Source organism: Pempheris klunzingeri, chromosome 24 (assembly GCF_042242105.1).
Source record: "Pempheris klunzingeri isolate RE-2024b chromosome 24, fPemKlu1.hap1, whole genome shotgun sequence".
In the NCBI taxonomy this organism is placed as follows: domain Eukaryota; kingdom Metazoa; phylum Chordata; class Actinopteri; order Acropomatiformes; family Pempheridae; genus Pempheris; species Pempheris klunzingeri.
The window spans coordinates 11,220,481-11,237,616 of record NC_092035.1 but is presented as its reverse complement, the minus strand read 5'-3'; positions in this window follow the sequence as shown (position 1 = coordinate 11,237,616).

Genomic DNA, 17,136 nt, shown 5'->3' with positions numbered 1-17,136 from the left:
AGGAAATCTTGTGACATGATCTACTGGGTTTTTCACAGTGCAAGACTTAAGAGTATCTCATGTCTTATCTAGCATTAGTTGTCTGAAAATAAAGACTGAATACAGCATAGTGTGCCACAGCAACTCAGTGTTAATGCTATTGCTGTCTTTAAGTCTGTTTCTAAGTATTCGCTGGCAACACCTGCAATTCCTGTGAGAGCATCTCTCTGACGCACACTGACGAAATTGCCAGACACAAGCATAATGCTGGCAGTGCCAATGCCATCATCAGTGCTTCCTCAATAGGTCTTAGAATGAAGAACAAACCAGTAATAGTTCCTTTGGTTTAGGAGTCAAGAAGGATAACCAAGGAAGCCATTGAAGGATAACTATCTATTCTTTAACAAGTTATTTTAACAGACTAACCCTATTTTCTAAATATATTTTGGGTTCAAAATGACTGGAAGGTACAACAATGTTTGGGATTGGTCCAGTAGATTGCCTCCACAGGTGCCCAACAGGCTGTAATTACTGCAAAGTGAACCTTCAGGGCAAAGGCGCTTGATCAAAGTAATCAATTAAAAAAGCTTGTTCTGCCACTGACAGGCTCAGACTGTTATTAGGTGTCTGACAACAATACAGAAATGATCTCTACAGAGATAAACCTTTCAGATCCTTTTTGTTTCACCAGAAACAGCCCATCAGACTCCACTGACAAATAATATATGATAATAAATGTAATAATTTTACTTTGCAGACTGTGGGAGTAGTTGGTCTTCTGCTGCCTCGATTGGTTAGTTTGTTTGTGTTATTGTGTGTTGCACATATATTGTGCTGGATCTGAACTAACCCTTTTAAAACACTAGAGTCACACAATGGTACAAACAAACTAATTGATCAAGGCAGCCGTGGACCAGCAACTTCCATGTAAAATCATTGTTTTTGTCAATGGGGACTGGTGGCTGTAAACCAAGCAATATACACACTATTTCTGGTAAAAGACCTTACAGGTCTATCTCTGTGGGGATCCTTTCTGTAATTATGTCAGACTATTAGAATAACAATCTGAGTCAGTGGCAAAAACAAGCACTTTTAGTGGAGCTACTTTGATCAGGGACTATTGCCCTAAAGGACTACATTAGAGCCATTGTAGTCTGTTGGCCGCCAGTCTTTGGCTACTGGCTGGGGTGATCTACTGGACCAAATAGAAAAGTTTTGTACCTACTACTCATTTCAAATCAAAAATATGTAAAAATACCAGAGTTACCCTCTAAGAGCAAACTGATCAAAACATGAAACCTACTGAGCATCATGACCAGTGACTTGGACAGTAAAATCTTATGACATTTACCCCAATAGGGAATCAAAACTCCCAGAAAGAAACATCACACACTCACTCGAAATTCCCAACCCAGGTGTGTGTGTCAGGCCCAATCCTTAGTTAAGAAAAAGGAGTGGAATCTCACTATTGACTCTTAGCGCTCAACATCCAACTCAATTCACCATCTGTGTTCTGAAATTTCAATGTTATTGACAATTTAGGTTTATTTTGGGAGAACAGAGATTGTTTTAGAACGGATGGCTATCACCAGCATAGAATAAAGATGTAAGAGCTTTGTGCAGAGATGCTACATAGCCCTGAACGTCCCTCTCCTCCAAAGAAAAATCACAGACGACGTAGAAAAAGATGCCATAGATACCAGATGTGTGACTCCTTCAACCCCATGCTTCTCACTCGTCTGCTACTGGGAATATCTGTGCCAAGGTCCAACATCCCTCCTCTACAAAAATCTGTCAAAAACACAGATAAAAGTGACGACAGACAATGAAAACAGTGTGCTCCTGGCTGGGCTGGTGAGCCTGATACGGACAGCAAAGGCACAAAAAGTGCCTCCCTGGTCTTCTAACACCTCTTCTTTTGTATCTACAACAAGTTGAGGTCAGATAAAGGCACTTGACGTCATGAAAATAAATGCCACTAAGTTGCTTTCTGTCATGTGAACATCTCAGTTTCACAGTTTAATTATCATAAAACCAAAACTTGTGCTAACAGAATCTTTCTGGTGTCATAAAGTAAAATCGCTTGTGATTAACAGTTTTTCAATTGGTGACCAACTTCAGAGAAAATGTTCACAAATTTGGAAAAAACAAAGAGAAAGAGAGTGAGATTAAAATGCAACTATGGCCTCTAACCTGATCCAAACTCAGGGGAAGTTGTGATCTCAGTCTATAGTGCACATCTTAGCCAAGAGACCACCAAATGTCCTGTCCCTTTAAGCTCTTCTTAGATGTATTTGGCTATTCCAGCACCATTCTGGCAATATGTCTCATATCTCTGCTTAGCAGCTTTTGAAAAGACAATGAAAATTCACTCTTTAATGAGCTAAAATCCACCACTGAAAATAAACTCACTGCCCTGGGAAATTAGAACTTTAATCATTAAAGTGCGACTAATACTGAGTGAGAGCGCTTCCTCATTGAGTGGTTCACAAATAAAATGTATGTATGAAGTTCGCGAATGATGACCTTGTTTAAAAACACTAACAAAAGACAAGTTAATAAACTGCAGTTAAATTGATGGATCTTAAATACACGCTAACACTAATTAAGGAACAGGACAACCAGGTCAGACAATGCAGGAGAGAGGATAAGAGAGACACAAAAGAGGGAGCGCTGCTATTTATAGGTCTAAACATTTGCCAAGAACCCCTTCCTTCCAGGCCAACCTGTATTAAAGAGAGAGAAGGCAGGATTTATAAAACCAGGCTATATTAGAGCAAAACTGATGCAATATTATTGAATATATTTAGGATCCAAATCAACACCAACGTCAGCACTAGATATGATGGCTGGCAGATCAAACTGTAATCACACTGGGCTACAATAACAAACACTATGGCATCTCTGTCATGTAAGAAATGCACAGCGGTTTGCCTTAGTTTCTCTACAAGCTGTCAAATCACATTCCTTGTATGAGTAAATGTTGGCAGAGCGCAAATTGGATTTGGCTTCTTGTCAGTTTTAACCCGTGTGATGATGACAGGGATCGAGTAATCGCTGAGAGATCTATGCATCGTTCATTCAGACCGCACACACACACACACACACACTCACAAACACACTGAGACCCTACACTGCCCTCTAATCTGGCTAAGGATTACGGCTGCAATTAGAGGAATGAGAAAGGGAGATGGAGGGGGAGAGGGAGAGAGAGAGAGAGACGGGGTGAGAGATGTATTTTTTGATTATTATTATCAGTATTACTGTATTCACCTATTGTTAAGGTCAGTGTCAAAGCTGCAAGCACATTTAAATCAAACTAGACTTACGAGTCAACTCTAAACTTCAATCACGTGTACTAGTCCTATAATCAGCAGCACAAATGCAAAAGTGAATCATCTCAGTCTGGGAGGCTTGCGTCAATCTTCTCCATAACTTCATATTTATTACAATCACAAGACCGTGCAAACAATATGTTTCACAGGCTTCACCAGGTTTTACTTTTCATATTAATTTCTGTGCTCATCTGGATCTTGATATTGAAGCTCATCCTGTTGTGGAGGAAAAAAACTGTAATAATGTTGAAGTATTTGTCTCTTAGCCAGGGGACAGGCATGAACAACTGCCCTTAAAGAAATACAACATCAAAAACAGCGAGAAGCATTTTAACCTCATGTAATATATACTAAATGATCTGCTAAAATGTGTCCAATATGCAGTTAAATAGCAAGAGCCACTGAATTTGTAACTTCATAGTTTTAGATTCTTCATCATTACGCAGTGGAGAAGTACAGCCACATAGAAAACTAGTGAATGAGAGGATAAAGAAAGAAAAGAGTCACTGTAGGCACTGCCAGCCTGGCTGATCCAAAACCCTGGCAACGGCAACAAAGAGCCACTGTCCCTGCTCATTCTGTCTCTCACACGCTCATGCACACATACTGTACTGTGTACACCCAGGCACAGACGCAAAGTTTGCTGATAGACACACACACACACACACACACACAGAAACGACCCACAAATGTGAGTATTGTTTTAGTGGTTTTCTTCTAGGAAGGCCGACTTGATACTGTAGATAGGAAACGTTAAATTAAAATCAGCAGTGGTTTGGACTTGCTACAACACGATGCTTTCATGTGCGCCATCTACAGGCAAAGAAAGAAACACTGCGGCAGTTTTCACTCCGATGCCACCTGCAGGCAGTGAGTGTTCCTGCTGCGTTTTGTTCAGCTGTGCTGGCGGTCTCTCGCTCTCAGTAGGTCGGCGGGTTAAACTGACATTTTTTAACACCTACTGGACGGATTGCCGTGACTTTTGGTGCAGACTATGCACGTCACCCTAAGAAGGACCTGTAACAAGAAGTGTCAGCATTCAGTGTTTTACAGACAATATGTGGGATATTTTGTTTTATTTTGTGTTATATCTTTATGTTATCATATTTCTTCATTTTTGTATTATATAATTCCCTTCTTTCATATATTTCTTTTTCTTGTTTATTATTTTAAAATATTTTTATTTTATTTATTTCTTGATTTGCAGTGCTGTCTGTCTTTTGTTTATTTCTACTTCTTTATTTTTCTCCATGTTGATTGTATGCACCAAACAGACCAAAGATAAGACAATTACTTGGCAATAAAGCTTTTCTGATGACACCCGGTTTGCCCCAGGTCTTAAGATCCAGTGCTACTTTAATAAATCATGCCTGTCTGGTTAGGAGTCAGATGGGAGTCAAAAGATCAAGAGGTTCATGTGAGTGAATGTGTTGAAATGACCGTGAAATAATGCAGATTGCTAAGGGGTCATGAACTCAGTCTTCTGATAAGGTGAATACGTTGCTTAATTGTCTGTGCCTGGAAAGTTTTCTTCTTGTCCAAGACACTGTTATCAAAAAAAAAATCAACATTCACAGCTCAGGCTTTCTGCTGCTGAAAGGAGCTACTTTACTCAGTAAGCTGTCATTATGACTTGCCATAATTGTAAACACACTGATTGTCACTCATTTGGGTTGCACCTACCTAAAGAAAACAACACATAATTGCTGTCTTGAATCCAAGCTTGTGTCGATGTAAGTTGTGTTATGAAAAAGGTCTGGCCTGAAGCTTAAAATTGCTGCAAATGTGTGTATCCAAACTTTAATACTGAGTAAAATAGTTGCACATTATAGTACAAGCACTCAATTACAACATGAAATAGAGCTAAACAAACCTGCGTTTGAGTGAAACCATGACTTTCATGTTTCAGCAAGTCAAGTTAAGTAAAATAAATCTGGATGTCGTAATGTGTGATGAGCAGAAAAAGTACAGTTTGTGAAAAATGTGATATGCTTCCGAAACACAACATAACTTAGCAGTGAGTCATTCCATCCCTGTCAGCTTTCCTTCACTGCTCATGCAGTGTTCACATCATTTGAATCACTGAGGGTATTGAGGGAGACTTTCACAATAAAAGCCCTGCTGGTAACTGCCATACGGACCAAAGCTGTTTTCACTTCCCTGACAGATAGCAGTGACAGGACCCCTGCTGACTAATTGGGTCACAGGTCACTGAGTCAGTGGTAACTTTTCAGACCTGAAGAAAAAAACTCTGTGGTTGGGGAGGGGGAATGGGTGGGAGATGGCCACATGTATAGATAAAGAGACAGTTGGTGGTACTTTTTCATTCTGACCCTGGAAAATTCTCTTTTCTGTTTAATTTTCCTGTAAGTAGTTTTAGGTTGGTCACAATTGCTCCACATAGATTCATTTACTGTATATTCTACTTGTCCCAGCTCTTCATTTGAGCTAATTGTTTACACTGGATAAAATATTCACAAGGAAATGTTTTCTTTTATTAGGAATATTTGGAAAGTGTGGGGTTAGAAAGGCGGGTTGGCTGTAGAGTATGAGTTTGTAATGACTATAAACCACCAGCAGCATGCTGCTTGTTAGGGTGAAGACTCCAAACTCACAGTGCACTTAACTATACTCTACATTGTGTTAGGCAGCAGACACAGAAAAAGTTGTGGAATTGATAAGACAAAGTCAAGACAGTTTGAGAGAAAAGTTTGGGGAGTGAGAGAAATTGGTTCAAATCTTTCCAGGTGCTTTGAAAACTTTTCAGACGCCTTACTTCTCCTCACTAGTACTGCCACAGTTTTCTCACCTTCTCCTTCACCTCCACATAACAAGCTGAGAGAAACGAGTCAGTGGACGGACAAGCAGGCGGTGAAGGAGGAGTCCAAGAGACTGAGGAGGAGACGAGGAAGAGGAGGAGTCTTCTCATATGACGGTACTGGCATGTCTGTGTGTCCTTGGAAAGGACACCGGCATCTCTCAACAAACAATGTCTTTGTCTTTCTATCTGTCTGCATCTGCCTCTCCTCTCCTTCTTTGTTGTTCTCTCTCTTTCTCCTTCCTATGTCCTCATCTCTCTTGCCCTTTCTCTTCTCTCTCTCTTGTCTTTTTTTTCCACTTCAGAAAACTTTTTCTACTGCTGGAAAGGTTCCACTTCTCTGTGTGTCAGCTTGTGTCGCACAGAGACGAGTGACCTCACTGTTGCTCAATAGCGCTTCATTTCCTGACAACACACACACACACACACACACACACACACACACACACACACAAATAAAACGACACACACTCACAACCCCTTTGTACTTTGGATTTTTCCGCTTTTCGTTCTACTGCTGATATTGCCCAATAGGAGTTCATTCACACACACACACACACACACTCACACACACACCTGTACCTCCCCCACATTCTCTCTTCCTCCTCATTATCATAACCATGCTGTCACACACACACACACACACACATACACACACACACACACACACACACTCAGAATTCCTTTGCTAACTCCTCCCCTCTGTGAAGACTTTCCCCTGGGGCCCTCACAACCTTCCCTCATGGAAAACTACCAGTGCACACACACAAAGACACACACAACGAGATCTGTGTTAACAGTGGGCAGCAGAATAACGGTGAGAGAGAGAGATGTGATGAAAGCAGGAGAGAGAGAGAGAGAGAGGGAGGGGGGGCTCCTTTTTATGATATTAATCAAATCTGATGAAAACTAACTAATCAATTTTACACTCCCACACATGTGACAATATTTACATCCCCAACAGCCTTGAAAGGTCGGCCAGCTAACGGTCAAGCACAGACAGACCCTCTCCCTCCACCATACATGCTGCAGATAAAGGGAGAACGTGGCCTATCCCAGCCAAAGCAACACCACCTCCCACTGGACCAATCCTCCATTGACCTGACTACAGCTGGCAGGTGCTTTGCTATGTTTTATACCCATTTCCATCCTCCATCTCTACAGTTCTTACATGTTACTGCAATAAACTGAAGTTTAAATTCAATTTTTGTCTTTTTTTTTTTAAAGCAGACATGTGCCATTCCAAAAAAAGTGATTCCTCATCTTGCAAAAATACTTGTGAGAGCATCCAGAGGGCAGATTGAAAAGTTCTGTTTGGTGTCTAAAGTTCAACATGGTCACGTGGTGGTGGTGAGCATCCAACAAAAACTTAGTTGCCTTTTTGTTCAGCAGTTATGATTTGCCTCAATTCTGCTCAGTTTTTGTGTGCCAGATATTTGCATGTATGCAAAGAGAACCATTCCTCAAAGACAGGACAAAAGTCAGGCCTCAGCTTGCCACAGGTGGATTAATGCTAACACCAATGCAAACAATGACAGATAACTGGCATGTGTGAAAAACACTCTTTTTACCATATTAAGCTTGATTTTTATTACATTTTCAGAATTTTCACAGCGTTTCTGTGAGCTCTATCTCGTGTGGAGACGGGCAGAGAAAAGAGAGGCACGAGTACAAGAGCCGAGCAGAAAGGCGAGCCGTCGTTTCTTTCACAATAAAATCATGTTTAATCACAAACACTGACCTCCTCTCGTATGTGGGTGATGAGGAATGTTCACGCTGTAGCAACCAACTACACATTTTCACTCAACTGTACAACTTGACAGGCTCAGCATAATTTAATGCTTGAGCCAGAAACTTGTGAATAAAGTAGCATGATTATCATGCACTAATAGTGAATGGCTTAAACGTTTGATACGAAAGTGGATGTATTTCATTAACATGGATGTTTCTGTATAAGGACAAAAAAGACTTCAAATGATGCCCTGTTGATTAATCATGTGTTTAAAATACTATATTTAGACATAATAGCTTTAATTCTGTAGGTCTGTCGGATTGTTTCTGGCTACACTGTTTCATACTATAACGTAACATCCAGATGTGCAGACATGTGGCGCTCTGAGCTGTATGTCAAAGCTTAACATAAGGATTAGACAGAATGATAGTTTGCATTGTACAAAATACATACATCGCATTATCCCCATCCTGCTTTAAATTATGTAATACCATGTGCAATGGATAGCATGCCCATATCTCTAACACTGGAATTTTCCAATCTGTCTAATTTCCCCCCATGAATAAAATAAAGATGAATATGATGATTAAATAGAAAGTTCAACACAAAAGTGACTCAAGCTACAGAAAATTCACTTAATGGAAGATTTAACAGACGGTATACAGGACGTCTATTCTGAGAAAAATCATGCAGTGAAATAGGAAATTTGCATGAATGTTCATGGCAAAATTTGTGTTACTTATTTAGTTTCTTGTGTCATTTCCTGAATCTGAATTTGACTGTTTTAGTTTGGTTAGTATAAACAGAGAAGTCATTTTTCATGTGGTCCTGTTGTTGTCATGAAATATATTAAGGGATAATCACTGTACTGCACTACAGGAACTGTAGGTTAATATGATATTGCCTAAAGAGTGATAATATTCGTAGCGGACTATAATCTGTACAAAATGAGTACTAATTCAAATAAACAGGAAATTGCTGTCACTTGCAGGCTATGTTGTTGGGTTTAAGGCGGTTAAATCTTACATGAAATCATTTTGGTTAAGGCCATTTAAGTTGAAGGTAAAACATCTTGAGGCTAAAGTTATGGTTATGATTTAGTTTACTTTAATATAAAGGCCTGTGCCAGTCTACACAGTCGTAGGTTCCTCTTTCCACAAAGAACGGCAAATCTCCGGTGTGGACAGACTCAAAAAAGACGTCACAGTACTCCGCTCTGATTGACAGTGGGACTGTGTGTGCAGAATAAACACGACACAGCCCAGACTGTGAAGAGCAAGGAGTACAGCTAACACAGTGGAGACATTTTAAAAGAGAGCGTTCCATTTTTGTAGTTTGACGTTAAAAAGTTTAAAATTTGACAGCAGAGGAAACACGGTGTATTCTCTGTGCAGCTCACACACGCAATGCACCCAGCAATCCAGATTAGTCACACACACACACACACACACACACACACACGTCCTCATGTACCCTACAAACAACTCTTCTGATGATCAAACTGATCCACACAAATACAGTACAGTATTGTTACAAGATCACACACACACACACACGCGCACACACACACACACACAGAGTCTGATCTCTCATGCAGGGACAATCTGACATAGCCAAGTGTTGCCTAGCAACAAGGTCTCACGCATGATGTACAAATGTAGAGGTGTGTGGTCCGCACTGTTGGCATGATGGGTGGGTGTGTGTGTGTGTGAGAGAGAGAGAGAGAGAGAGAGCAACAAAGGGAGGAAAACTACAAAAACATGCCTTGATAAGGACAGCAGAAATTTTAAATTGTGTGTGTTAGTGGGGAAGTGTGTAGCGTTATGTAAGTTTGAGCTGTCACTCTCTCCTCCCCTGACCTTTGCCTTTAGCTACATTATCAAAGTTAAGAACATCTGAAGTTTCTTGTTCTTACAAATCAACTTGCAAGACAGTAAAATGATAGCGGTGGAATGGCCTGACCGACCTCACTGTGATTTCAGCGAGTTAGACTAGAATTATCTGTGGTTTGTCCCCGGAGTCGTGGAACATTTTCTTCTCCCCGTCAACTTTTGATTGCAGTGTAATGGGCAGCACGGGGGACAAGCAGTTTCTGGTTTCTGCAGGACCCTTTTTAAAAATCTAAATGTCTCTACAATAACAGCGGCAGGTTTACCATCCCAAAAGAGTCTGTCTGTGGACTTTTTAATGTTACTAGCTGACTTGTTTTAAAATGAGAATCTTGTAAAAGGGTCTTAATATTATACTTGATGGCTACGTACAAGATAATGCACTAAAAGACTGAGGCTAAAGCTGCATTCTCACCGGCAGATGGATCAACGCAGAAGACATAAAGAAACAGCATTGTAAAGCAGCTTAGTCCTAGTATGATAAGGAAAAATGTAAAATCAGCCCATTTAGGGTTGCTAAACTATGACTGGACAATAGTAATTTGGATTAGATTAATCTAAATGTACATAAAGGCTGTTAAGACGGGACAGAATCACATACTGAGGCTCCTTTCCCTGATATCTGTTAAAAGAGTGCAAGGAGAGGATTTGTGCTGAAGGGGCCCTCAGGCTCTGATCTTAACAAGGGAAGAGCAGATGGATTCCTCGAACACACACACACACACAGTCAGAGGGATGGAAATGGATTTGCACTGGGATCCTCCAGGGGCCAATATGACGCTGGATGCAAAGAAAATATTTCCAGATCCCCTCTGAGCTTCTGTTGCGGAAAAAACCTGAATTTAGATTTAGACTCCAAGTACTGCCCTGGTGGATCATCTCACTGGCCACACACGTGAAACAACACGAGCATGTGTTTGAATCAGGACAAAAAAAAAAAAAAAAGAAAAAACCATATTATAAACACACTTGAATGCATGCACACAGATCCACAAATACACACAGAGGAGCATGGATTTCTCTCTGGGGCCTGAGGGACCGATCTTAGCCTCTTAATGATGACGGAGCCAGAGAGATAGATTTACTGTGGTGGGGAGGGATGAGAGAGGGCAGCCCTGATGGACGATTTCACTGCACGCGCAGGCACACAGATAAGCAAGGCAAGCCAAGGCAGCTTTATTTATAAAGCAAATTTAAACTCAAAGGCAATTCAAAGTGCTTTAGTTGGGCAATGAAAAACATTAGTTCAAAGATTTAAGCAACACATAGCGATAAAACAGAAAAGGTAATTATCTTTAATATGATCCAATCATTGAAGTCTTCTGTATTTCCTTTCCTAAGTCTTGGTCTAATTAGATTAACGTGTCCAACACCATTAATGAACTTGTCAACCCTTGAGCCAGTTCACTTTCATACAGATATTATGTTCTCACCTTTAACTCAAACACAAAGTCGGTCTTTTGTCCGAGGATAGACACACACACACTTACACAAAGCCATACGTATTGGATGACTGTCCAAAAAAAAATCAATAAGAGACTTGCTGAGGCGCAGAAAGTCCTGATCTTTCCTTTTTTCTTCTCTCCACTATTCTACTATCAATCCATCAATACACACACACACACACACACACACACACACACACACACGAAATGAACACAGTTTTGCATGTCAAGAGAGAGCGGAGACTCATTAGTGGTACTATAACACACTCCCAGGAGACACTCCTGTTAGAAACGTACAAATGCTCAAAAACACACACACACCACTCGCCATCTTAACCCCATTACTTAGTTGCCATGACAACAATCCACACCCCATCTTCCGAGATAACCATTCCGGCAGTGCACATGTACTGTAACACATGAACACATAAAATATCCACACATGAAAGCGGATGACGCGGTGTGTTTTAGCCCATGAAGAAGACAGTCAGACAGATGGTTGAACGAGTGTGAACAAGTTCATCTCGTGTGTGTGTGTGCGAGTGGGTGTGTGTGTGTGTGCATGTGTGTGTGTAGGATTAGGGGCATCCATATGATGGTGGGATTAGTGACGCTGAGAAATGAGGAAATGTATCTACCTAAAACGTGTAAAACATATATATTCATGGTTATTCACTAATAAATAAATAATACCATATATTACATGTCTAGATCTTATTTGGATTTAATTATTTGAATCTCCTTTCACCAGCCTTGGATATCAGAAAAATATAAATATGTTTGTGGATTACAGTCTGTCAGCTGCTTCACAAAAGCCTCATTTTTGGAAAACTCGTTCAGTGTGATCATGGCAGGATTTGGAGGATGCTGACGCTTTTTGATTTTGACGCTGGATATTTTTATGTGGTGACTTGAAGGTAAACTACATTTACAGCTGATTCTTAGGAGTGTTTAATGAGGAACAAATATCATTTCTCCAGTGTCAAAGTATTGGTGATATATGATAAAGAATGACGGTCTTTTGACATTATGTATTGATTTTCTCCACTCCCTGCTGCCTCTCCAGCTCTCCTCCCATCTGTTTGTCTGCCTGTCACTCTTTCACACACTCTTGTGAATGAAGCAATGACACACACACACACACACACACTAAGGCGCACACAGATATGGACACACACATCGCGGCGGCACAGCGTGTCGTATGGCGTGGGCAGCTGACATTTCACTGCAAGCAATCTGCCAGTCAGAGTTGGGTGCACTCACGCGAACACACTCTAAACCACACAATCACACACAAACACACACTCATACAAATCTTGTCAGAGAATGAGGGATTTTTCTTTAGCCCGGTTTACTCCATCAAGCACACGTGTGCGCCACGTCCACATTACATAACGCTTCATTCCCTGCTCTGAGTTTCTGCCATTTAGTTATCCATGTGTGCAATGAATCACCGAGCTGCCACAGTTTAATATAGCATGCACGTGCGACCTGTTATGCAACAACCTAATCATCATTTAATTAATAGCTGCTGTTGCACCCTGTGCGCACAGAATGCTTCAAGAACCTGGGAGCTGACGACATGATAACAGCTCATTAACTGGAGGAAAATACAGAAATACGGAAATATTACCTCACTCATACACACATAATAAACACGCTGGTAGAATAAAATCCTGCATGTTTAACGCAATATGTGAGCAATGGAGAAACATTTGGGCTTGATTCATCTATGGTTACCATTCTACTCCCGGTACAATATAAAAGAACTGAAATGCATATCCATAATGGCATTATTTCAGCTATTAGTCACATCATGTTAAAGTGTGGCATCAGTGGTCCAATGCCAGTGATCACATTACTGTTAGTGGTCAAATAGAACAGTTGTTCTTTCAAACCGCTTCATGCTGGTTTTACGCTACCTGCAGGTCTTGTGGGAAGTATTAGGAGTAGAGTGCACATGAATGAGTAGAAAGCACAACATGAATGTAATCCCATACACTTTATCTTTATTGTTAAACCTGGCGTTATTTAATCTACTTCAGCTGGTAATGTGGGCTTAAGATATTTAAAGGAGCTTAGTGAAAGTTCAATCAGGAAGAGTACTCATTCAGTCTCCCTTGTGCCTTCATTCATTACTACCTTGCAGCCACACCTCTTTGCTGGTATCCATTCATAACTTGCTGGTTCATTTCTTCTGATCAAATGAAGATAAACCCAACTTAAGTGAAGTAAATGATGAGTAGTACTTTTATTGTATTGTAATAATTCTGCATGACAGCATACTGATTTTCCTGAAACGACCACAACACTTGGTCTGTTTTTTTTACCTTTTTTTTTTCCTGTTAGAGATGTAATATATTAACACACACTTAAAGTCATATAGTCTGTGTCTGGCCACTTTTTATGAGAATAACAAATGTAAGATGCACTGACAGCAGCTGTGTGTTTCAGTGTTGCAGTGGGATGAGAAGTTCTCCCTAATGTTGTTACATAAGCCTGGCTGTGTGTGTCTCTGTTCCCAACAGAGGCAAAATCTGAAATTGTCAAATTGTCAGAATCAGGGTGTTTGTCTGACAGAAAAAATGCTGCTCCTGCAGGAGAGAATCGCCCAGCTTTTTGCTCCTCTACCACACTACTATTGCAAATTTGCTATTTGAGACTCGGTAAGTGTGTGTGTTTGTGTCTGCACGTGGCAGGTGTAAAGGTAACCATGGCAATCAGATAGCAGGAGAGGTAAAAGATGTTTTTAGAAAAAGTCTAATGAGGGAAGAGTTTATTCAGCTCCCATCCAGACTGGTAACACTGACATGGCAGATGATACTACTTTCTCTCTGTGCTTAGGTTTTTACTGAATGGACACTGTCAGATTGCATCAGTAAAACTCCTCATCTGATTGTTCATGTGCGTTTGTGTGTTTTCCCCTGAGTGCTGCTAAGAACAATAAGGACGAAAAAGCACCACGTATAGTTCGACACACAACGTGTGTGTGCACCACCGCCTGGGAGGAAGCCAGAGTTTCACGCTATCATTATCTCTCCCATTATCTGGGCCAACTTTGTCTTTAATGAAACCGCGAGGAGAGAAGGAGAGGACGGAAGATGAATGTGAAGAGAATGAAAAACAGTGGAAGAGAATATGTGTATAAAAAAATGTCTTTTTAGTCTAATGAGATCCAAAACTAATGACTATCAGCTGTAATGAAAACTGAATTTGACATAGTCAGGAATGATTTTCGTGTTAAGTGAATCTCTTTCCATTTTCTTCACTATCAACATCTTTTGGTTAAGAAAATACTTAAGTCAAATGTTTGCAGAATTATGCCAAGGTCAGTTTTCAATCGTTCAAAATAGAAACTGAATTGCAGACTTTGCTGTTAAATCCACAGATAAAACACCTTCCTGACTGCAAGCACACCTGCAGGAGCTTTATTACTTCATAGTTATGGATGAAACTTGATTCTTATCTGATGGCAGAAATCCTAGACCTGGATCAATTGTTCCTTGGCTGAAGGCCAATCCATCCAAAAACATTCACAGACAACTGCTCATGTGTTTTTGACAGACACTGGTGGATAAAAATAGCACGTCTCATTTAGGTACAGCTACTTGAATTTCAAGAGGATTGAAATGCTTATTCAAGACATAAACCATCTTTTTTAAAACCATGACACCAGCTGAGACTTTAATTTTAATGCAGCAGCATTGTTGTTAACGAATCTTAATGGGTTTATGTGGCTAAACACTAAACACTAAAGGTTGTGGAAATGTTCTTGATCTTGATTGTGTGTGTGTGTGTGTTTTTTACTGACTATGGATTTTCTCAGTGCTCGGCATTCAGACTTGCTGTGAGTTAAAAGGTGCATTTTCTCTTTCATTACTATTTAGTTGCAACAGTTCCACACCTTTATGAATGGCTTGCTCTGTTCACTCCATCACACAACATTTCAGCGTGGGAGGCAACACAAGTTGGCCAAAAAAAGGAAAAACAAGCCAACAATGTTAAAGACTAAAAATGCAACTGCACGTGTGGGACTCTTTTTGCCAGAACGCATGCGCGCACACACAGACACACTGAGATACACGCGGACACATACACAATGGTTGCCATGGTAACAGCGGCTCTAGCATCAGGAAGTGTGCCTTAAATAACTCTCGTCTATATTTGTCTGTCTGTCTGTCTATCAATTCTGACCTGAGCGTCTTTATCCACCCAAATAAGTTTCGTCTGTCATGAAACTTTTTTGCCACGTTGAAGCACAAAAACAATAACAGAACACCAAAATCACTTCCTCGTCCTCCTCTTTTGGTCAGGTGAAACGGCCACAGACATGATACTGAGCTATATAAATAAAATGAACTGACTTGATATTTTTAGAGGTTCATTTTCTGAGGATGGATGTATGTTTTTATCCAAATCAGAGACATGCGCTGAGTAATGGCACTAAATCACGTATTAAGAGGAAATAGATTCTGATTTGTTTTCCTAAAATACCAAACTAACAGGTGAGTTTGTCAGAAGACACAAACACACAGCGGTCACATTTCTCCCTGCCGTTCTCTCAATTATTCTCTCTCTCTCTCACACACACACATTTGTTAGATAACCTGCCACTAATTAGAGACATCGGTTAATTAAGGCCAACTAACCGCATGGGCTTCACAATGAGCAGCTGTGTGTGAGTGTATGTTTGTGAGCACATGATTGACATGTGGTCGGGTATAGTTGAACACATGCTGCCCAGGGGCACACAGACATACAAGTCTCCTTTCCAAAACTGCTATATGGCGACACGTATTGTACAGTTTCAGTATTTAAAATGAGTTCTTGTCGTGAGATCTGCAAAAAACTTGGCCTCGAAAAATGTGAACAGAAGCACAACACACGAGAGGAAGTGAGAGCATAAAAGAGTCAGAGGAGACAGATCAGCTGAAGTAAAGGGTCAGTGTGTACAGCAGATGGTTGCCAGCGGCGACCCAGTGATGTGACAGCATCTGCAGCTCTCCTCACATCTGCCACAACATCTCTGTGAGAGTATGTGTGTGTGATTGTATGTAATTTACATCCACATCTGCCGCTTTGTACATTACGTGACTCTGCTTGAGTGCAAATGTCAGCGTGCTGTAAAGCGCTCTCATCTCCGCTGCATTAAGGGCAGCTGACTTCCAGTAACAACACGTCACATTGTTCGCAGAGCTGCCAGAAAATGTCAAAGAACTGACATCAGCGAACAAAATCTATTTACGGCAATGTGAAATGTAGTACAACATACAGATGGTGAGATTAACGCAATGTCATTCATGGTATTGAATTTATAGTGTGAAGCAGGATGTATTGATTAGGAGATGAGTTTTAAATCCAAATGCTTTAATAAAATTTAGCACATGAGCATTTAAGTCCCACTGCACAACGATACTGCACTAACAGTCCCTCGGCCGTATCCTTTCCACGACCCCACTCAGAGACTGCCAAGAAGGTCAAATTCTCCAAACGGCTGTTCAGCGCACAGGCATGAACAGTCAGAGCCTTCCTCTCAGCGACTGGTGGTAGCATAGGAGCAACCCTCTCCTTTTCTGCGGAGTACTCAACTCAGCTGCACTCAGCCAAACAGGCCATGAGCAGCCCATCACCTGCTTCCAGTCAGAGAGTCCCACCTCTCTCCAGGAGTTCCACACCCAGTGCTATGCCTAGAGGTGAGCCCGACTATGTCTGATGATGCCATGGGTCTTTGCCTTTACTTGCCATGCATCTGTGAGTGCACTCGATCCCAGTGCCGATCCCGAGTGGTGGGATAGCCCACAAGGCGGCGGGTCGATGCAGTTCTTTCAGCATGTGCCCGGCCAGGCCCCATGGGTCAAGGCCCTGCCACCAGACACCCCATAACCTACATGTTATATCTTATTTGTGCAGCGACTGACCGACATACAGCCTGTCTACA